Source organism: Chiloscyllium plagiosum, unplaced genomic scaffold, assembly GCF_037043375.1.
Source record: "Chiloscyllium plagiosum isolate Xiang-an unplaced genomic scaffold, Cpla_swu_hap1 HiC_scaffold_14, whole genome shotgun sequence".
Taxonomy (NCBI): Eukaryota; Metazoa; Chordata; class Chondrichthyes; order Orectolobiformes; family Hemiscylliidae; genus Chiloscyllium; species Chiloscyllium plagiosum.
In genome coordinates this window covers 48095979-48119258 of record NW_028270152.1, presented here as the reverse complement: position 1 = coordinate 48119258, position 23280 = coordinate 48095979, and the positions used below count along the sequence as shown (strand labels likewise).

At 37.9% G+C, this 23280-nt stretch overlaps 1 long non-coding RNA gene across 1 annotated transcript in view; it reads right to left on the bottom strand.

The window, feature by feature from the left end:
• Positions 1-12394: 12394 nt before the first annotated feature.
• LOC148147963 (uncharacterized) overlaps positions 12395-23280 on the bottom strand; it is a 158703-nt gene continuing 147817 nt past the window's right edge. The window contains exon 3 of the long non-coding RNA XR_015759414.1: positions 12395-13314. This is a non-coding gene — a long non-coding RNA (uncharacterized LOC148147963). The remainder of the gene's footprint in view (positions 13315-23280) is intronic.

The window sequence follows — 23280 nt, the reverse complement described above, 5'->3', positions numbered from 1 at the left end:
GATAGTAAAAGTTTCTTTCAATACATAAGAAACAAACGAGAGGCAAAAGTAGACATGGGGCCGCTCGAAATTGATGCACGCAGGCTAGTGCTGGGAGACAAGGAAATAGCTGAAGACTACTTTATGTCAGTCTTCACAGTGGAAGACATGAGTAATATCCCAACAATTAGGGAGAGTCAAGGGGCAGAGTTGAGTACGGTAGCCATTACAAAAGCGAAAGTGGTAGAAAAACTAAACGGTCTAAAAATTGATAAATCTCCTGGCCCCAATGGGCTACATCCTAGAGTTCTGAGGGAGGTGGCTGAGGAAATAGCGGAGGCGTTGGTTGCGATCTTTCAAAAGTCACTGGAGTCAGGAAAAGTCCCAGATGATTGGAAAATCACAATTGTAAACCCCTTGTTCAAGAAAGGATCTAGACAAAAGATGGAAAATTATAGGCCGATTAGCCTAACCTTGTTTGTTGGTAAAATTCTACAATCCATCGTTAATGATGAGATTTCCAAATTCTTGGAAGTGCAGAGTTGGATTAGAACAAGTCAGCATGGATTTAGTAAGGGGAGGTCATGCCTGATAAACCTGTTAGAATTCTTTAAAGAGGTAACAATTAGGTTAGACCAAGGAAACCCAGTGGATGTTATCTACCTAGATTTCCAAAAGGCCTTTGATAAGGTGCCTCATGGGAGGCTACTGAGTAAGGTGAGGGCCCATGGTATTCGAGGTGGGAGCTACTGGCATGGATTGAGGATTGGCTGTCTGACAGAAGGCAGAGAGTTGGGATAAAAGGTTCTTTTTCAGAATGGCAGCTAGTGACAAGTGGTGTCCCACAGTGTTCAGTATTGGGCCGTAGCTGTTCACATTATATATTAATGATCTGGATGAAGGGACTGGGGCAGTCTGGTGAAGTTTGCCGAAGATAGGAAGTTAGATGGACAGGCAGGTAGTACTGAGGAGGTGGGGAGGCTGCAGAAAGTTTTAGACAGTTTAGGAGAGTGGTCCAGAAAATGGCTGATGAAATTCAACATGAGCCAATGCGAGGTCTTGCACTTTGGAAAAAAGAATACAGGCATGGACTATTTTCTAAATGGTGAGAAAATTCATAAAGCCGAAGAACAAAGGATTCTCTGAAGGTTAACTTGCAGGCTGAGTCCATGACTAAGAAAGAGAATGTAATGTTGTCATTTATCTCAAGAGGGTTGGAATATAAAAGCAGCGATGTGCTTCTGAGATTTTATAAAGTTCTAGTTCAGCCCATTTAGAATACTATGTCCAATGTTGGGTTCCACACCTCAGGAAGGACATATTGCCACTGGAGCACGTCCTCAGCGGAGATTCACATAGATAATCCCTGGATTGGTATGCCTAACATATAATGAACGGCTGAGGATCTGAGATTGTATTCTTTAGAGTTTAGAAGATTGAGGGGAGATCTAATAGAAATGTACAAGATAATGCATGGTTTAGAAAGAGTAGACGCTGGAAAGTTGTTTCCATTAGGCGGGGAGACTAGGACCCATGGGAACAGCCTTAGAATTAGAGGGGGTCAATTTAGAATGGTAATGAGGAGACATTTCTTCAGCCAGAGAGTGGGGGCTGTGGAATTCATTGCCATGGAACGCAGTAGCGGCTGGCATGATAAATGCCTTCAAGGCAGAGATTGATAAATTCTTGATTTCGCAAGGAATTAAGGGCTACAGGGAGAGTGCAGGTAAGTGGAGTTGAAATGCCCATCAGCCATGATTAAATGGCAGAGTGGACTCGATGGGCCGAATGGCTTTACTTCCACTCCCATTTCTTATGGTCTTATAACCTTTTGGTGATGTCGCATGATGTCAAGAAATAGCAGAATGCACTGACATAATAAAAGCTATGGATCTTAGTAACAATCCAACATTAGATGCTTCCTGACCTGCTGAGAATTTTTTCAGCATGCTTGTTTCTATTATTACAGACCTCCAATATCTGTAGTATTTTGCTTTGGTCGGAAAAGTTGCTGTCAGAACCTGGTATGAATCAGTTGGTAGCTTTTGGTGGGTAATCTTGCCACTTATTCAGGACAAATCAAACTAAAAACTTGCAAAATTGGAGAATAGAGAATCAACATCATACAAAAAATAATCAATATCAATTAGCAAGGATATATGAGAAGAGTATGCATATTAGACATACAGATATATAGCATGGTTGCAAATTAAGTATTAAATACCTAAAAAAAATTCAAATTTCTCAACCATGGCTTATTTGATAAAACTTTTGCTTCTCAATTAGTGGTTGAAGGCTAAAATCCCACTGCAACAACGGTCAGACTATAATTTCAGTGCAGTAGTGAGTGTTATAAAATCCATGGCTTTGTTTTACATCTGAGAAGTTAAACTGAGACCCCGTCTGCTCTATTTCAAAAATGAACAAATGAGTTATCCCTGATATCTGGGATAATACTTACATCTCAATCAACATCATGTAAACAGATTATTCAGTCCTGAATACATTATGGTTCATGGGATTTGCTGTGCTAAAATTATTTGCTGAATCTCCTGCAACACTGATGACACTTTATAGGAATTTCATTGGCTGTGAACTACTTTGGACTCCTGAAGTGCTAAATACCAGCAAGCTTTTTTTTCTCTTTTGTAACATGAATACATTATAGCTTAAAATGAAATAAGTCATTTATTTAGATAGATTAAGTGTGTGACTTGATCAGAAATAAATGACTAATATGTCATGGTCAGATGGTGGACACATTCCATCTCCAAGCACTGTAAAAGAAAATATCCTGGTTTCATCTGTGAGACAAAATCCCCAAAGACTCTAAAGTGCCTGACTCAGCCATGATTGCGCATTCATACCCGTATGTTTAGAAAGATATCACTCAGCAAGTAGGTGGGCAGGGAGGAAAAGAGGAGACACTGAAAAAGGAACCTGGGATCAGGTTTTTTTTAAGATGGGGGACAGCAAGTATCCTCATTCATACAATCAATAACATGCAGAACAAAACACTTTACTGAAGCATTTTCATTTACTTTATACGGTGCATATGCACTATCCGGAATAATCCCTCAAATTTAATTTAATTAGTAATTGTTTTAATACGTTCATTTCAAGAACTAATTTTACTGCACAAAGAAAATGAATATTTTATCATTTTGAAATCTTTCCTTTCCTCTACTGTCATTATCACTTGGCTCCTGGCCTTCAGGGACTGAAATTGAATGAATAATTGAAAACAAATCTTCTACAGTCCTGTTTTCTCCAGGAGGGAGGGAAAAAAAGTTTATCCACAAGAAAATCTGTGCAGTTATCATATGCTGATCTGTTCCTTTTCTCTTTAATTGGTGAAAGAGTAACCTTATTTTTAACATAAGACAAGATACTGTCTTATGTATTATACTACTACATGTATTGTAGTATCAAACTAATATAATCAATTTCTCAATTTGTTAATGTCTTTTGTAGTCTCAGGTACCAAGGTGGTGTAATTTGTTCCACTTCACAAGACTTTCAAGTTAAAACTTTCTTCAACAACATCAATGTTCCATTCAGCTCCAGTTTATGAGCTGATCAGCCACTTTTGTACTTTCTACTGAGCTAATATAAATTACATTGATTAATATAAAGTAATAAAATATTGAAAACCCCTTTAAAACTTAATCATTGATAGTCACAGATGAGGTGCCGGAAGACTGGAGATTGGCTAACATGATGCCACTGTTTAAGAAGGGTGGTAAGGACAAGCCAGGGAACTATAGACCAGTGAGCTTGATGTCAGTGGTGGGCAAATTGTTGGAGGGAATCCTGAGGTATTTGGAAAGACAAGGACTGACTAGGGATATGGCTTTATACATGGGAAATCATGTCTCACACACTTGATTGAGTTTCTTGAAGAAGGAACAAAGAGGATTGATGAGGGCAGAGGGGTAGATGTGATCTATATGGACTTCAGTAAGGCGTTAGACAAGGTTCCCATGGGGAACTGGTGAGCAAGGTTAGATCTCATGAAATACAGGGAGAACTCGTCATTTGGATACAGAAATGGCTCAAAAGTAGAAGACAGGCTGATGGTGGGGGGTTGTTTTTCAGACTGGAGCCCTGTGACCAGTGGAGTGCCACAAGGATCAATGCTGGGTCCTCTACTTTTCATCATGTATGTAAATGATTTGGATGTGAGAATAAGAGGCATAGTTGGTAAGTTTGCAGATGACACCAAAATTGGAGGTTTAGTGGACAGGGAAGAAGGTTACCTCAGATTACAACAGGATCTTGATCAGATGGGCCAATGGGCTGTGAAGTGGCAGATGGATTTTAATTTAGATAAATGTGAGGCATTGCATTTTGGGAAAACAAATCTTAACAGGACCTATACACTTAATGGTAAGGTCCTAGGGAGTGTTGCTGAACAAAGAGATCTTGAAGTGCAGGTTTATAGCTCCTTGAAAGTGAATTCGTAGATAGGATAGTGAAGAAGGCATTTGGTATTCTTTTCTTTAATGGTCAGAGTATTGAATACAGGATTTGGGAGGTTGTGTTGCGGCTGTGCAGGACATTGGTTAGGCCACTGTTGGAATATTGCATGCAATTCTGGTCTCCTTCCTATCGGAAAGATGTTGTGAAACTTAAAAAGGTTCAGAAAATATTTACAAGGATGTTGCCAGGATTGGAGGATTTGAACTATAGGGAGAGGTTGAATAGGCTAGGGCTGTTTTCCCTGGAGCATTGGGGGCTGAGGGGTGACCTTGTAGAGGTTTATAAAATCATGAGGGCTATGGATAGGATAAATAGACAAAGTCTTTTCCCTGGGGTGAGGGAGTCCAGAACTAGAGGGCATAGTTTAGGGTGAGAGGGAAAAGATATAAAAGAGACCTAAGGGGCAACTTTTTCACTCAGAAGGTGATACGTGTATGGAAGGAGCTGCCAGAGGAAGTGGTGGAGGCTGGTACAATTGCAATATTTAAAAGGCATCTGGATGGATATATGATTAGGAAGGGTTTGGAGGGATATGGGCCAGGTGCTGGCAGGTGGGACTAGATTGGGTTGGGATAGCTGGTCGGCATGGACGAGTTTGGACCGAAGGGTCTGTTTCCATGCTGTACGTCTCTATGACTCTAAATGTTAAACCTATGTTGGGATTGTATTTACTTTACTTCACTAACCACTTTTGGTAATTTGTTCCATTTTCTGTATAGGATTCGTGAACATCACCAATATTTAAGAGTCATTCATCATAGTAATTGTTAAAGAGTTTGCTTTAGTTTTATCAAGACATGCTTAAATAATTTGCATTAAGATAGCTCATTAAAAACAGGCTGTATTGAATTGATCTCACCTAACGTTAAGTATTGTGAAATGGTCACATTCAGCCAACATCATCGTGACCTGTATAATCACAAAAAGCACAATTTAAAAAGTTGCTGAACTAAGCACTTCCTGCTACTGAAAAAATATTCAAGAGAGGGTTACAGTGTAAATAATTTACATTAATTTTCAGAACACATTTTTTGAAGAGCAAGGTGAAGGAGAATATTGCCACACAATTAAGAGAGGTACTTGGAGGTCAAAAAGTAAACAATGAATATTAGTATGCAGTCTATAAAATGCAGCAGTAGAAATTAGTAAACCCACAATAAAGGCATAAAATAATCCTTTGCTTTATAGTTAAAGACATAGACTGCAAAAGCAAGGGAATACTGATAAAGCTCATATAAACCTTAACTGGACAGAAGTTGCATAATATTGCACAATTTTGAAAAACACATTATAGGAATTTCCTAAAAGCATTGAAAGGGTCCATCATGACTGCATTAGAATGGAACCTGGGATGAGTGATTGTGATTATGAAGACTTGGTATTTGGGTTTTTATTCATTAGACCTGATGAGGTTAAGAAGTGAATTGTGAGCTTCTCGATTGTGAGCCATTATGATATTAAATATTAATAAATTGTCTCACTTCGATGGTAATAAGAGTTAACAAGTGGAACATACTCACAAAGTAGTTATTTAAAATTTACATAAGTGCAAGTGTTTCATTTGGAATTGAAGTGGGTAAAGAAAGAAGCCATGAATTATACAAAATACCGAAATATAAATTACATAAATTATAGAATTGAACTGGTTAAATAAGATACGGAATGTCCCTACTGTTGTTGTAACATGCATTGTTTCATTTATAGTCTGCAGCAATGAATTATATTTTAGAGACTCCAACATTATTTCCATCATTTGGCTGACCAGAAAATTAGCCATTCAAGCTACCTCCATTGGTGTTTTTTGGGCAGATTTGTAGGTTGAGACTGAATCTTTTCTTTGCACTATGAACACATGCTACTTAATTATTAAGTCCTGAGGTGGGATTGAACTCAGAGTCTCTCATCTTGGAGGCATGGATAGTACGCTCAAGACTTTCAAAATGGTTTAGTTTTGCTTTTATTAATTCCTCTGTTCCCAGATCTTCTGTAATTTTCTTCCTTTTTCCTTAGTCATGCCCACAATATGTACCATTGTAAGATGGCTGTAAATGATTTTCTAAAATAAGTCACTAAAGACATCTGGATTGACTCATAGTTCACTATTTCATCATTGGCAATGCATTTTACCCCCATCAGTGCTTTCTGAAACATTCCAACAGGAATGTGGAAGTCCCTTATGATAATATGGAAAATCAGCATCTTGCTTCACCAAGAGGCAATACATGACAGCTTTAAAAATCTAGAGGTTATTTTTTATTTTTAGAAGCTCTGCCATTTGATTGAAGAAAATTGCAGTTGCTGTTTTAGTAATAATTTTACTGTCAAGTGGATCCTAGAGTTAGATCTTCCTCTGTTAGATTAATTTGTTGACATTTTATCCTGAAAAGCTATGTTCAGAATAAGAAATCAGCACAGACCAACACTAGCACCTGCAAATTCCCCTCCGGGCCACTCACTATCCTGACTTGGAAATATATCACCATTCCTTCAGTATTGGTGTGTCAAAACCTTGGAATTCCCTCCCTAATGTCTTTGTGAGTCTACCTACAGCACGTAGACTATAGCAGTTCAAGCAGGCAGCTTACCACCATCTTCTAAAGGGCAACTAGGGATAGGCAATTCACGCTAATTGTAGACTGGCTAGGCCAGTGATTCCTACATCCGATGAATGAATTCAAAAGAATTTTTATCATGAATTTCCTGCATTTGTGATTTCTGGATTAGCACTCAGGGTTGCAACCGAAACCATAGCCTAAGGAAACATTTCAGATACACAAAAAAAAAGCACAGGCAAAAAAATCAGTGACCGAGCAGTGAAATGTTCCTGATTCTAGAGTTGTTTCTATGAATGGGAGTTTGAACAGGCTGTCCAAACAATTATTGCAGTGAAAATGTATTACCTGACTGGGTAGTAGAAGCAGAATTGATAGTAATTTTCAAAAAGGAATTGAAAAAGTGAAAAAACAAATTGCAGGATTATGTGAGAAGAAATGGCAAGGGCAATTAATTAGACAGCCCTTTCACAGTGTAGGCATAATTGGCCATATCATTCTGTACTTTAATGAGGATTAATGAAAGTTCAGTGTATTCTACTCTGTCTGTATTTTTCCATCAAAGGAAGCATATATTGATATGGATATTATGGTCAGTGGTAAAGAGATGGTACTTGTAACTGACTAAAGAAAGCTATTCACAAAGATTTATTAGGCTCAATGGGGTTAGTTTACTCTGTTCCCATAGTGGCTTTCAATCTGGTGTCTTTTATAAGGGCATCTGGGGTGTCTGGTAACAGTTACATCATCACAGGGTTGGACTGCCAATCTGATTGCAGAATCCTCAGAGACAGCAAACCAGAATTAAAAAGAAACACTGATCATAATTCACTTTGTAATCACTGGTCCCTGTAATTTTTTTCCTTCCACATAGACTTCCGAAGTCTATGCATGGTAATGACTTCCAGAACTGTAAGTCAATGCTGTAGTCCATGTCGGTACATTGATCGTTGGGTGTGGAACGTCAGAGTAAAGCCACACAGCTTAGAGGGAATAAGCAATCACTTTACAGGGAATAAAATACTGATCAATATATAGATGAAGGATTGTAGTGGAAGCTAAAATATCATGAACAAATGTTAAACCTATAAACTCAGAGCATAATTGAATATCTCTCGGGCATTGAGCTGGAGGCGGGGAGACATCTAATTGGACAGGAGAGTTAAGTTCATGGACAGCCTTCTCATCCAGAATTAAGGGCTTCATCCTACCGCTGTTGGCATTTGCTTGCAGACATCTCAGGGGTTCATTGCTCAAAGGCATTCAATGTCAAATCAAGGGATACGGCATCAGATAAAATGAGGAGTGTGCTAGCAGCCACCTACTCAGCATTTCTGCTGACTCCTTCTTCTCCCAGACTCACCCTGTAACCTACATCCCATCTGCACTCTGTCAATCACTGTGCCTGTGCTGACCTGTGCAACCACAAGTTAGTGCAGACTGTAACTTCTGGATTTCCACACTTAATGTCCACATGAAGAAACCAATATTTCTATTGTTTTCATGTAGTTATTCCAGCAACAAAACCAGTTTTGCCATAAGTGCAACAGCAAATTCTGTCCATTCTGTCCAGAGTTCCCTTCCTTTGCAATATACTGACGCACCAACTGTTGCAGATCAGCTATGCTTAACTAGGACTGACCATAAATCTTTGATAGAAATGGCAAGACTCTGTGGAATCCAGTGCTCGGGTTCCTTTCAACATATGGAAGACTATAATGCAGGTAGACCTTTCAAACTTTAGCTTGCAATTTTACATTATATTTCAGCTCAGCCTCAATTTAAGTTACTGTTGAGCTCTTCTTGAAATTTATTCTACTACGTTTTGCACTGCAAGTTCTGCTTTTACTTTCTGGACACAATAATCTCCTCGATTAGTTAAAGCATATTATCAAAGGCTATAAATATTCTAACGTCAGCTGCTTCCTTCATAGTGCAGCAAACTCATCCAGTGAGTAGCTGAGCCTGCACGTTAGGGTGCTTCCAGACTTGGTTTCCAGTGTCTGCATAAGTAATTTGATCTCATCTGATTTCGGCAGCAGCAGAAGCACTACAGTTTGCCTCAGCACCCCTTCATTATTGAGGATGAATTGCATGTATGGAATGTGGCACAGACAAAGGTCATTTCACCCAACTGGGCAACGCCAATGTTTCTAGATCACATGAACCTCCTCCACAAAATGATGTCTTTGTGCCGTGTCCCTATTTCCCACCCTTTCATTCTCTGTCATGTATCCTTCAAGACCTTCATGATATCTGCCTTGACCATGTGACAGCCACATTACAGCTACAATTTTTTTCAAACACTGTGGAAAGAAATTCCAGTGATATTTTTTATTTGACCTTGCAGTGGCAACCATATACGTAGGGATCCTTGTTCTGTGCTCACTCATAAGTGGAAATAGTTTCCATCCTATTGAACATCATCTTTTGAACAGGATCTTTCTCAGGTCTCTGATTAAATTTATTTCCATAATAGAAAATAGATGCAGCCTCTGTTCCCAATGGCTGTGGCATCTTTTCTGAACTAACTCCAGTATTTCATTATTCTTTTGTGTGGTATGGAGATCAAAACTGCACACAATATTGCATGATTAATCAAATCGGCTTCAAATTGTTGCTTTGCTTTTTTATTCTATTTTTCTAATGATCAAACCCAGCCCTTTGTTTTAAAAAGGGAAAGAACTGTGGATTCTGGAAATCAGAAACAAAAACAAAAGCAGAAATTGCTGGAAAATCTCAGCAGGTCTGTCAGTTTCCGAAGAAGGGTCCCTGGAGCCGAAGCATTGACTCTGATTTCTCTTCACAGATGCTGTCAGACCTGTGTAGTTTTTCTAGCAATTTTTGTGAGCATTTTATTCACATTTTTTGTGACCTTATTTATTTGCAATGCTACAATACAGCATTGCTATTAGTGATTTATGTATCTGTAATGTCAGATTCTGTTCATATCTAAAAATGTGTTGCTGGAAAAGGGCATAAGCCCTTCAGGAAGAAGGGCTTATGCCCAAAACGTCGATTCTCCTGTTCCCTGGGTGCTGCCTGACCTGCTGCGCTTTTCCAGCAACACATTTTCAGCTCTGATCTCCAGCATCTGCAGCCTTCACTTTCTCCTCTGTTCATATCTACTCAGGATATCAGTTAATGTGGAGGCGGAGTGAAAGAGAGGTTACCTGCCTTCATGCTTTAGTATATTAAATTAACTTCGACAGTTATCTGCTCACTTAGTGAGCAAAAATTAATGTTTGTGGCTGAGTGCCAATTATGCAGCAGTAACATTCATTTATATACCATTTGACTCAATCCCTAGGAACCTCAATTCCTAATTGACAGTGGGAACATCAGAGATATTTAATTGCTATACTTCCTACTGTGAAAGAGATATCCTGCCACAGGCTGGCAGCTATAAACTGCTAGTTGTACTATCACGAGCTGGGATCACTGCCTGTATTGCACTGCAGCCTACACAGAGAATCATCGATAGCACTCCAGATAGAGATGAATATGCATCACTTGGGAGGTGTGGTAGTCACTGGATGGAGTGTATTTGGGTTAGGGTCAACTAAGAGGCTGGGGGTGTGGGAAATCTTCTGATAGACATTTCCACTTCTTGATTCCAATTCCCTTGATCCATCACAGAATGGATGAGAACAAGCCATCCAAGACCATAGTCTACTGGGTGTCCTCAATAAATGATAAGTACTTGATGGACTTTGGCTCAATCTACCAACTTACTTTCTTCTATGTGTGAGCCAAGTCCTGCGCGTTCTTTTAAATGAAGCAATAGGAGAAGATATTCGGTCTCACACTCTTAATTTATTTTAAACAGTAAGTGGATAAAGCATTCAGAGCTCTGGGTCTAAACCTTTTTGTCCCTGGCAAGCTACGAAGTGTGCCAGTTCAAAAAGTAAGACCCCGTTCTGTCCCTGACCCAGTCTTTTATACTATAAAAAACGTCAATCAGAATTATCTTCTGATTGGCTGTTGATCTGACTCCATTCTCCGCCTTCTCGCATTCCCGGATGTCCGACCCCACGTGACCTTCTTTTGCCCGCGAAACGGAGCATCACGTGACTTCCTCGGCCCGCGAAACGGAGCATCACGTGACCTCCTCGCACTCTTCCGGGGCGCGAAACGGAACGTCACGTGATCGCCTCGCACTCTTCCGGGGCGCGAAACAGAACGTCACGTGACTGCCTTCTGCGTGCGTTACACATCACCACAGGCTTCCGAATGCTGAATACATTTTAGACTCGCAGCCAGCCTTCTGTTTTACAAGTAAGCCATATATTTACATACCCCACCCAGGACTGGCTGAACACCAGCAGCCGAGGGACAAAGAAGCTCCTATTTGATCCCTTCTGGGCAAGTCACCCTAAAGCCTCCCTATGATGAACTGAATCAGAGGAAGGTGGGAAGGCAACAGGGTCTCCAATTAACCTGAAGAAGGGCCTGTGCCCGAAACGTCGAATCTCCTGTTCCCTGGATGCTGCCTGACCTGCTGTGCTGTTCCAGCAATAAAGTTTCAACTTTGATCTCCAGCATCTGCAGACCTCACTTTCTCCTCTCCAATTAACCGTCATGCCCAAACTCACAGCCGCCACTCACTTCTGGACACAGCTTGAAAGGAGGGAATTAAATTCTGCCCTGCATGTATCTGATTATGACACCCCATATTTGATATAATTCTCCACAATGAAGGAACTTCCAATTCTTTTATCCAAATCATTTATGAATAAATAGATCTAGCATAGATTCTGATAGAACACTACTTCCCATTCTCTGACAATCTGAAAAACATCTTATTCCTATTCTCCATTTTTTGGACATTAAATGTTTGTTTGATAATGTTGGTGAGGAATCCTCCTTGCTGCTGAAATTATGCTCAGCTCTGCAAGGTAAATGTTGAAAACTGTACTCCAGGCATCAATGCCATGTTACTGACTGACTGCTGTTGCAATCTCTCTACTTTGCATATATCTGACACCCTCGTATGGTGTAAGATCACCAAAGTGAATTCTGGGACAGCCCATATCAGGTGTGTGTATGTGCTGCATGGACATCATCTTTAATCTGAAATAGCACTACAGTGTCATAACTTGTGATATGCAACCAAATTTTGCAGCATTCCTATTTTATCATATCAACCATCTGATTGCTTTCCTATATATTAAACTAGCTGTCAGACCTTTTTTCACAGCTGATACCAAAACCTTAACTACTGTTTTACAAAAATTAAGTATAGTATTGACAAGCAATTGATTAAGCGTTTAAAGAATCATGTACACCATTATAAATTAAAATATTCAATGTTACATTAAAATTAAGCATTTCAAACAAGCAAAGACCATTGAAAAGTTTTTAATATTTATATTTTTAATGTTAACTTTAGTATTTTGACATAGCGAATGAAAGATTACATGGTTATTAAAATGCTCACAAATGGTGAAGTAAAAGTTCCACTTCGTGTTACCATATCAAGAATGGCAATTGCTCCTATTAGCATCAACAATGTAAAATTCCATCTAATTATTTTAATAGGATACAATTGTATTAGCAATCAGTAATATAACACCCATTTCTAATCTGTTGGTCTATGTGATAAGAATCCTAATACTTTATGAATATTGTAAAGAAGAAAAATGATATTTGAGATTAAAAAAATCAAAATGTTTTACTCATATAGTGTGTTCCCAGTGCAATTTTAACAGTAAAGTGTCACTTCAATTAATATTTGTAATTGTTCTTTGAATGAGAATCCATTTCAAGAGTCCAAGTGTCAACAACATTAAAACACACTGAAAGCTGATTGATATAGAGCTTCATAGAGCTCTCAAATACATAAAAAATATAAAACTGCAAAATGCAACATTAAAATGCAAGCAACTCCATGAGCTATGTTATCATCAAAAACTTTAGCTGACAAAATCTGCATGTTAAAAGAATTCTTCAAATCTCAAATCTTTCATTTTGACCTCCTTCTAACTTGTCAGCTACATTGAGAAATGACATAATTCAGCAAAGAACCTTGGACAGCATTTTCCAAGCACATGACCATTTCCATCTCAAAAGACGAGGAAAGTGGATGCATGGGAACACAGCCATCTGCAAATTCCCCTCCTTGCCATCCAGACTTGGAAATATATTGCTTGTGTTGTTCAGTGTCACCAGTGTGCAATGTTTCTTCCTAACCCTTCACTTGTCTAAGACCACATGGATTGCACTAGAGGTAGGTCATCACCATCTCGTAGCAGCAATGAGAGTTGGGCCTAGTGCTCATCCTTGCAGCAATGTTCACATTCTGTGAAATAATAAAACAAATTATGAAACTTCTTCCAGAAATATTGCATTACATTATAATAAATCAACTTGCACATTTGTAAATTTTGTTCATTTGTGTAGCGTAAAACAAAGTGCTACTTTGGTTTCCAAAGTGTACCAAATCAAGGCACTATTGATTTACTTGAAATTGTGAAATCTTCAGACTTTGATGGGAATATCAAATAAATTATAATGGTCTGGCTATCCTCAATACACCTAAACTGATATTATTTTCCATTAAAGTAAAAAAAAGTCAACTCTTTAATCTTGTTGCAAAGTGAAAACTGCCCAGTAATTCCTGGGTTTGGTTTTTTTTTAATGAAATGTCTTGTTTCAAATAATAAATGTAACTTTCACCGTTCGTGATAGTTTATTTTTAATTATGTGTTTATTATATATATATATATATATATAATATATATATATCTCATACGGTCTCTGTCCTCTCACATGTCATTGTATGTTCACTTTTATCTCAAGGTTAAAGCCTCACAGTCAGACTAACTACCAGCGCCTATGGTTGGTGACATTCATAGGAGAGATGGTCAATATTCTGTGAGCAAGGCTTAAAATACACCCTCCCATTTGCCTGGACTATCTTGGGCAGTTTAGCTAAGGTATTTGGACTCAACCATAAAACGTCTATATTTATTTGGACCCTGACTGTTACAGAGGTTACCTTGACCAGCTTGGAATCTCAGTATGACAACAGTTCATAAAATTAAAGTATAAGACACTAAAGTAAGGACTCAAGAAAATTATGCTTACTTTAAAAGATTAATAGTTTGATCTGAAATAATGTAGACTCCATTTTCTGCAGAATAATAAGTGGATATTGAAGAATATAATGATCAACATCGTCTTCATTCATTATGATCATGCACAAATCTTCCCAATTAATTTGAAATAATATACCAAATTAAAATATTGACAGCCATGATGCCTCTGCCTTTAGCTGAATTTATTACTGAATATTTAATGGACAGAATTCTTTCTCAACTTGGACAATAAATTCAGATCCAATAAAATTTAAAATTTTTCACAAACACTCTGTAAAAATGCAGCGTACCTACATTAAGGGTTTTTGAAAAGTCATACATTCTATAATCAGTCATTGGAAGCTTGGTTACAGAAATTTGATTGTTATGCTATGTAAGATTCATGTTTAGTAATAATGCTTACATTGAATGGAAGAAATCTGTGATCAAACAACTATTTTGGATGAATTGAATTTGTTTGAAAAATAGCCCAATCTTTGAAATCATGTAATTAGATTCTGGTGTTTAAATATGAGAGCAATAAAGATGTTTATTCTTCCATATAAGCCAATCAATTCATTTAAACACTCTATTTCTAAACAACATTAACCTGCATTCCTTTTTAATGTGGCTGTTCCTTTCTGTGATGGCTGATATTTCTGTAAATAAAACATACCAGAAATAAAAGTATGTCTGTAAAAATGTTCAAAAGGTTTGTAATAAATTGCCCAAATATAAATCGGACACAAAATGTAACTCAATTCAATTAAAGTCCCACTATCATTAAAACAATGGAAGTATAAGATAGTTAATATTGGTAATGATCTTGGATATGGTATGCTTTCAATTTAATTTTCCAACACAAAGTAAAGTTACAAAAATATTTTTACTCCACTGCTGAATAGAAATATCATAGAATTAGCACCATGCCTATTGTATAGAATGCTTTAAAACCCATTGCTACTTTTACTCAATATATTTTTTAGTATTTTACATTATTATGCTTGCATTTTAGTTAGCTTCATAAACTGTGATATCTTGAATTATTATGATTAGTGAATTCAGGATTTAAAGGGCTATAATTTTGACATGCATTTGCAGCACCTTTTAAAATTAATTACATTTATTCCACTCTCTTGACATAATGCTTACATTCTATAACTCCTCCAGCAAAGTAATTTTGTGGTTGTTATCCACTACTGCCTCAGAAAAAGAATTTAATTGTGATTTAACGTTCATGAGGTCAACTCGCAGAGCATTTCAGGGAACATCACTGGGACACACGGCCCAAACAACCCCACCGCCCTGTGGCGGACCACTTCAACCGCCCCTCCCACTCCCTCAAGGACATGCAGCTCCTTGGTCTCCTCCACGGCCAAATCAAAGTCACCCACCGACTGGAGGAAGAACACCTAATCTTCCACATTGGAACCCTTCAATGACACGGCGTCAATATTGACTTCACTTGTTTCTAAACATTCCCTGCCCCATCCTAGATTCAACTCTCCAACTTGGCACCACCCTCTTGAACTGTCCTGCCTACCCATCTTCCTTCCCACCTATCCACTCCACCCTCCTCACTGACCTATCACAATTACTCCCCACCTATATCCACCAATCACCTTCCCACCTACCTTACCTCCACTCCCAGCCCCCCCCCCCCCCCCCCCCCACCCCACCACCACCCCCCATCTATCTTTCATCCCTTTTCCCCCTTCCACATTCCTGATGAAGGGCTTATGCCCAAAATGTCAACTCTCCTGGTCCAGGGATCCTGCCTGACCTGTTGTGTTTTTCCAGCACCACCCTTCGACTCTGACTGTCCAGCATCTGCAGTCTTTACTTCCTCCTATTTTTATTCTTATCTATTTATCTCATTGCATTCTGATTTTTATAACTTCTCTTGCTGAAACATGGACTACACAGCATTAAATCTCAAGAAAATTTCTCGCAAACCGCATGTTGTTCCTTTATCTAATGTCTTAAGACCAAATAAAATAATTAGATAGAAAAATGTCATCACCTTCATTCGTGTCAAACTCTGCGCTCCCATTCTCTTATTTTAGTGTAGTTTAATGTGATTGTGAATGCTCATCTCAACTTGTTGTGCTTTGAATAGTTTGACTAACAGAAATGTTCAAAGTAATGGTTATAATTGTTACTTAATTAGCTAAGACACAGCACAAGAAATTGAGTTCAGTAATGCCTGTTTTCTTTGCTGCTATAGGAATCTAAAATGGCATCGGTGATGTGCGCACAAGACAAGTATGAAGTGCATTGAACACAATTTTGCAAGTGTGCACTGGAAGAGTGGCTGATCATAAAATCAATCAGCATGATTTGACACCAGTATAGCCATTCTAGAATTCCGCACTCCAAATGATGCCCTCTCTTAACCTCGTACAGCAGGAAAGGCCCCCAGCAGCACTCTTTATAAGGACTGTTAACTACTGAAGTTACTGATTGATTTCTTCTGGTTGTCCTGACAATTCTACATATTTTGACAATTCTACATATTTTGTTTTAAATTGTGACCATCTATAGTCAGTGGCAAATTAATTTTTCTGGCTTTAAGGCTTCTGCAGAAATTAGTATCACCTTGACATGGGTGCATTTGTAGGCTTTCCTCTTGGGATCAAGTATGACAGAAATCATTTTAAGGGACCCAGCAGAGAAGGACAAACTGCTTCAAGAGGGAGGACCTGGAGAATGCTGTCAGCAGGAGGCTATATCTATTATCCAAAGTCTTCAGATACTAATTCTCTTCCCTGAAACTCAGCAATGACCAATTTCTGACACATCTGTGATTCAGGAAGCACATCCTCACACATGTCATGATACTTATAGTCTCAACTTTGTCTTCAATGGCTACATTTTTGGGTCACCATTTTGAGCAACTTTGTTCAAACTTGTGAAGCTGCACAAACATCAACTCTCCTGCTCCTCAGAGGCTGCCTGACTGGCTGTACTTTTCCAGCACAACACTCTTCAATATTATCAACTGCACAAGTCAAATGTACTTGGAAAGTAAAAAGCACCATCAGAGTGAGATGAACATCATTATTGTGCCTATAAATTCTATTGCAATACTATACTTTCCTTATATAATTTTGCTGCATTTGCCATCTTGAAAACAAATTATGACCTCTTAAAGTGTTTCTACAAGAGTAATTGTAGAAAGAATATTTTTAAACACATTAACTGATATTAAGTGCGGCTCAAAATGGATTAAAGACAAACTACGCTTGTGTCTTACAATCACAACTGAACAGTTTCTTGCTGTTTTCTTGTTATTTGCTACTTAACTGTATCTATGGCACTTAATAACTTCAACTATCCTATGCAAGCTCTCAAAATATACAGATTGCAGATACTTCCACTCATGCAAACGTGCGAATGACATCTAGAAATAAGCTGGTTAGCCCCTGTAACCTGCTCAATCATTTATTAAGATTGTGGCTAATCTGATTGTGGACTCACCCCCACATTCTGACCAGATAACCTTTGACACCCCTTTCCCAAATAGAAAAAGGAAAACAACCACAGAGCGAAAAGCAAATCCATCCTTCCACAGTAAATGCTTGCAAAAAAAACACAAATAAATATGATATTGTATAAAGGATGGTCATCCAATCTAACCTGTGAATTTAATGGGACAGAGGAAAGTATAAGTGTATGAGGAACACAATAGAACTGATTGTTTACATCTGAAACAAAACTGAGAGCCAAATGACATCCATTGTAAACTATGTGATACATATTGGTTAATACAACACTGGTGATTCTTAAACAGTTATTATTATATTTATTCAAATCTAATGTGCATATCTTTATGTGCATACCTTCGCTGGACATGAAGGCAATGTGTACTCTACACCAAAATTAAGTTAATTAATATTTCTGTTTCAGTAAGTTCTTCAAGCACAGTTGTGTCTCTCTGAATTCAAAATGTATGTTGAGATAGATATAAGTGTTGACTGAACTACCTTATGGGTTGCTTGATTAGTGGTTCAAAATTAGAACTTCCCTCAATGGAATATATTCTATTGCTGTTTCTGAATTGCCAGCAGCTATTTATGATTTTTTTCTGTGTGCAGTGCTTCACTGAACTCATTCTTGGCTGGTACACCATGTTAACTTAGACTGTAGCTTTTAGTCAAACTTGGCTGTGGTCGCCCTGGGACAAATTTAAGTACCCAAAGCTTTAACAATGACTCAATGGGAACTGTCTTCCATGAAAAAATCGTTGGCAAACCTTTTTTCTTTACAATGTAAATCTCCATAAATACATAATTACAGCAATTGTGTGTATGATGTCAGTTTTATAAAAATGAAGTATGGCTCTTCTCCATCCTCAAAGAAAACAAGTTTTGGCAAAACATTTTACAACAGAATGCTCCTTTAAAATTTCAAAACATTGATAATTGTTAGTGACTGGAGGCCAATTTCTTCAGCTGTAAAGGTTCTCTGGAATAATTATTGCCCTTCACTGTTTTGGCTTAAATTCTGTCGCGTGATGTCTGCTATGTCAAATAGAGGTTTTTCAAATTACAAAAGATTTTCAGAGGATACATTGGCAAAGATTGTTTACATTTATGCAACACATATGGCACATAAAGCCCACATAACAACTCTTTACAATCATGTAGAACTTCCCCCATTAATTCCTGTATATTATCCATTGTCTTATAATGCATATGAATAGTCACATCTCAGAAAGCTGCCATGCAGTTTATATCATATACCAATTGATCTGATGGCTGAAGGCCATGTATCTTGATAGCCCTAACTGCAGATCAACTATCTCATGATGCTATGATTTATAACTCCACTGGGGCTTTCAGAGGTACAGTACAATGAATATAGTGAAACGCTTGCCCAACTGTGTAACAGAGTAAGTAATTAACTTTTCACAATCTGTGATAGATCTCTAAAAATATTCCAGAATAATTTGTCGCTGCATAACATTGATCTGGGAAAACATGTTCATTCTACAAACTGAGAGGGGTGATGAAAATCTTCCTCCCCAACAGTAACAAAAGAGGGTGTATGGAAAAACAACTTCTAAAAATTCACTGTATTTGAAGCTTAAGTTCAATGTGTCTTCAGGGAAAGAAGGGTAAGTGGAAGGTTGCAGGGAAAGATTGTAAGAACACATATATAAATGCAAATGCTCCTTTTTTGTTTGAAATACACTCAAATCTCACTTACAAGTTAGAATTTGTTATTTATTGAATTATTGTTTACTTTTTAAGTGCATCAGGAATTTTACAGAAAAATCAAATTGTCTGATAGTATGAGGTTGGTTTTATTTTGATTAAAACCCAAAAGTAATCTTACAAAGTCATTCAACTGACTTGCATATTGTTTGAAAGTTTGAACATACCCTTCATGCACTGCCCCTCAAAATTATATTAAAATGCGGTGACAATGAGACTATTTACATTGCAAGTTAAGAGCTTATTTGTTAATATTATCTAAATCAAACATTAGGATTAAATCTTGTTCATGTCAAAGTGACTCCAATTCCTTTTCCATAACAAAGTATTTTCACATCAAAGTGCATGAAACTAACCTAGATTTGGTCTTTTATTGAAACAAAAGGAAACCTGGCAGGGAGCTCATTCAACTCAACTGCTATTTTTTCAAAGTCAATGTGCAACTACGTTCTGTTGTGTGCAGATTCAAGCTGATAGCAGGAAAGATTGTTGATACATTAGTCAGAGCTATGAATGGTACCTCAGAATCTTCAGTTTTAAGGAAAATTATTTGACCCAAGGAGATGGTGTGCTTACAGGAAAATAGACTGGTGCTCCATGCCATTTTTTTAAAAGTTGCAAAGAATCCGAAATTCTCAATATTGGGTGGCATTTCTGACTAAGCACTCATTATTCCTCCTCCAGTAAGAATTGTATTACGCAGTGTTACCATGACAGGAATCAGGTTATTCCAAGTGGTGGATCTCTGCATGAAAATGTTGGCAAAATGAAGCAACAGGAATCAGCATTCAATATGTCAGATTTTTAAAAAACGTTCATATTTTTCCTTCTTAACCCAAAAGTAGCAGGCAAAACAGGCTGAAGACAAGGATTCCACATAAACTAGTAATCAGAGAGCCTCAAAGTACCCAATATAACATATGTGTTTTTCAACTAAACTTAGTCATAGATGAATGGAATTGATGATGCAGTGAAATGATGAGATTGGGAACTATTATATGGGCATGCCAACTCATTACACAGAATAAACTGGTCCTCAGTCTATATGTTGCTTCCACCATTCACTTTAAGTGTAGAAAACTACAGAATCTGCCTGGTCTAGTGTGGTACAGGAGAACAGATATCCAGTTTGCAATGCAGGATGACAACAGCGTGGGATTAATATACATCATTTGAAGTTACGGTGAAGGACTGACCTTCTCAACCTCTTCCCCTTACCTGAGATGTGGTGACCCTTAAGTTAAACCAATACCAGTCTTCTCTCTCTGTAATGAGAGGGCAGCCTTATGGTCTGGTAGGAAATGGCAACTTTACCTTTACAAGAAAAAAAACTGCTTCCTGGTGTGACTAAGACTCTTGTATTTAACAAGATATAGTTTATTACTTGGTAGCAAAACAAGTTACACATTACATTGAAATGAGAGACATTGTCACAGAAACGTTAAAAACGTTCAGATGTTGGGTCTTACTCATTCAAAATCCTAAATTATTCTGCCCATAAATCCATTTGACATCATTATTATGGGTGCTTTTTAATGACACTGTTCAGCATTAACCCTTTCAGATCCTTTCAGACCCACATACAATAGGAAGAAAGAGACATGCCAATACAACAATTTGGAATGTATGGAAAGAAGCTGCACTATTAGTGAGTGGTAAACCCTAATTCATTAATCATTCTCCAATGGATAACAAGGTTTAAGAGAACCACAAGTAGGAATAAGTATCATTACTTTGTCACTGATTTCATCCTCCCATATGGTCACCATTTCAGAAAGAATCCAATTTCTTGCAAACTCAGTGTCCTAGTCTTCACCAAAACCTACATTTCTGTCCCATACCCTTAGGTCACTCTGTTTTCGACTTTTCAGGTTGTTCATTAGCTGGGTCTTGTATAATGTGAATATTACCTGCTATTTTCAGTATAAGTCTAGATGGTATCCAATAGAAGATTGCAGAGCCGGAACCAAATTGCAAGAGTAAAACAAGAAAATTCAGGCTCAAATTAATAACAGGTATCAGGAAATTCTTCATGTACAGAGTGATCAATACGTCCTATGGAATTCCCAATAGAGTGCTGGAGGAGAAAACTTTGAAAATATTTAAGAAATAATTGGAAACAACAGCATGTGCTTCTGATTGGAAGAACTAAAATGGATCCAGTCATTTTCTTCATTGATTAATGTTTTGTAGTTTTAGAGGAGTAAATCAATAACAACATTTTGATTGCTTACTAGTCTGATATAGAATGCCGTGCTGTCAATAACACACAATTGAGAGTCCAAAATTTACTCAGTGTCCTCTTTGATAGAGATTTAATCAACCTGAATAAAGGAAAATATTTTGAGCATTTCCACCTCACAGACCCAATATTAGTTAAGGTAATGTTAGGGACAATTTAAAATGATGCCATTGAAAAAGAAAACTAATTATGCAGTCAGAAGCTTCAGGCTTTAAATGACTACTCTGTCAGAACCAGGAAAGTCTGATCAGGATTTCTATCACTATTCTGGAATTTACTGAATGCAACTTTCTAAATGTGCACTATTTAATTCTCTCGATGGGCTGGGGTGGGAAGGGGGTCCTCCTCCAAGCTGAAAAGATTTAGAAGTCTCATGAATCCCAGAAAACAAACAACTTCAAGAGCTGCTGGAATCTCACTCATCAAGGAGCAACAGGGTCAGAGGTGTTGCTGCAGATTGTTTTGCTATCTAACCCCAACAGGTGAGCTCTAAGAAGATCACATACCACATTTGGCAGGAGTAAAGAGGAGACAGTATGCCAGTAATCAACAGAACAAACAAGACCCATCACTCAATTTCAACCTCTTCAAAAGAAGTCAGCAGACAGCAGCTCAATTCAATAGCTTCCAAATCTACAGAGCTTTGACTGATTCAGCAATCCACTCCTCATCAGAGGAGAACTGTCAGTATGCTCTTGAATTGGTACAATGTCAATATTTTGTTAGTGGTTCTTGACAAGTAATTTAAAGCAAATAAGCTCACAGCCGAATAAGGAATCTTGCCGCCATCTTAAAAAGTTGAGTTAGGATGATGTTAATTATAATAACCAAGGTAATTCTTTGTCAGAATCGTAGAATGGTGACGGCACAAAAGAAGATCATTCAGCCTGTCATTATCTGTGCTAGCTCCCTGAAGGTACAATTTACCTTGTGCCGCTCAACTGCCATTTCCCCTCGGCCTGCAAATATTTTCTTCTGTTTAATTCTGCCTGCACCACACTGTCAAACAGTGTATCCAGGATGCTAAGTAGTCACTGTGGGCTAAAGCTTTGTTCTCATGTCACCATTGCTTCTTCTGCAAATTACTATAAATCTGTGCCCTCTGATTCTTGATTCTTCTGCCAATGGGAATAGTTTTACCTTTTCTCCTCTCTTGAGAGTCCTTATGATTTTGATTATATCTATCAAATGGCCTCCCAACCTTCTCTTGAATAAGGAAAACATTCCAAAATTTCTCATCCTCCTACACAATCAGAAGTTCCTCATCCCTGGGACCATTCTCATGAGCACATACTTTTGAGCACCTTCAGCTCCTTCCTAAACTGTGGCACCCAGAACTAGATAAGATGCGTCATTTGAGACTGAATCAGTGCTCTTACCCAACTTAACAATCAAAATCTCCTCATTTTTGTCTTTAAGTCCACATAGATAATACGCAAGATGCCATATACTTTATTAACCACATACTCAATCTGTTCTATCACCTTTAATGATTCCTACACATATATACCCAACGTTCTCTGCTCCTACACCCATTCTAAAATTGTACTCATTATTTTACATTGGCACTGAATGTTCTTCCGATGAAAATTTACCACTTTGCACTTCTCTGCATTCAAATTCATTAGGCATTTATCCACCCATTCCACCAATCTGGCAATGGCCTTTTGAAATTCTGCACGATCTTCCTCATGGTTCATACTACTTCCAATTTTTGTATCATCAGT